Source organism: Palaemon carinicauda, chromosome 14 (genome assembly GCF_036898095.1).
Source record: "Palaemon carinicauda isolate YSFRI2023 chromosome 14, ASM3689809v2, whole genome shotgun sequence".
NCBI lineage: Eukaryota > Metazoa > Arthropoda > Malacostraca > Decapoda > Palaemonidae > Palaemon > Palaemon carinicauda.
The window spans coordinates 1,367,585-1,368,964 of record NC_090738.1 but is presented as its reverse complement, the minus strand read 5'-3'; positions in this window follow the sequence as shown (position 1 = coordinate 1,368,964).

The window sequence follows — 1,380 nt, the reverse complement described above, 5'->3', positions numbered from 1 at the left end:
GCCTGTTCGACTACATAACACATACAGTGTGAAGAATTACTTCCTTATCTTCTTGCAATAAAACTGCTTCAATCCTATTATCCGATGCATCCATTTGGATAAAGAATTTCTCGGTGAAATCCGGTGCTTGAAGTATCGGTTTCAAAGTTCATATGGCATTCCTCAGATTTTTCGTTTTTCCTGATATCTCGATAACGTAGGTCCAGTCACTGCCCTCTTCCAAAATCTGGAATGGTTCTGGGAACTCACTGGCGAGAGGGAATCTTCTTTCCAATACGTAGACCAACACCTGCCGTCCTACAGTAACTTGTCTGTTCGTACTTTTTATACCAAACCTTTTCTTTGCTCATCCTTGCCTCGTTTTCACATCTTCTAAGGAAAGTTTCCTTAACTCGCCAATTCCTTTCCTCAAATCCTTGACATTTCTTTCGTCTATTTCCATTCCATCCTTCCCTTTTCGTGCCAACATTTTCTATGGTCCCTTGCTGAAGGGCCCTGCAACCTGTTTGTTCGTTTTCTTCCTACCAAACCTTTCCTTCGTCCGTCCTTGACTTGCCATCTTCATGCTTTCTAGGGAAAATTTCCTTCTCTCGCCAATCCTTTTCCCCAAATCTTGACATATTCTCCTTCCATTTCTTCTCTTGATCCTTCCATTTTTCTGCTATAATTTTCTTTGGTCCTTTTCTAAAAGGTTCTCCTTGTACCTCAATCAGGCATAAGGGAGCTTCCTTGATGCACTCGTTGGGCTTTTCAGCCGTTTGACATACGTGACATGCAGGGCAAAACAGGCTCATGTTCTTATGCATGCCAGGCAAGAAAAAAAAAGTGTTTTTCATGATCTTCTCCATTGTCTTCCTTATCCCCATGTGTGCATTACCGCGATCACCTATCTCCTCAACGGTGCGGGAATTAATATTTGCCAATATATCCTCAATTCGGTATTTACAGGGATATCGGCGGGTCTTTGCTTCCTCATAAGCAATCCTTCCTTAAGATAATAACAGGTTGGAGATTGCTGTGCCTCCATCTCGTCCACTCGGGTAACTCTGTATTCTTACGTTGCAATCTTATCAACCTTTTCCTACTCACTTGTCCTACTTCTAACGTTGAATATTCTAATTCTTCTGAGTCCATTTCTTCTTTGTCCCCTTGCCTGTTCGTCTGTCGCTCCTTTCCGCTTGGACTTACTCCTAATTTCTCTTCTTGCATACCATCAAGGGAATCCTCTTCTTCGGAAAACAAATCCTTCAAGTTCATTGCTCCTTCGATTTGTTTTTCTTCTTTATCCTCTTGTCCACTCGTCTGTCAATCCTCCTCGCTCAGGCCTACACTTGAGTTCTCTCCTTGCATACCATCAAGGGAATCCTCCTCCTCAAAAAA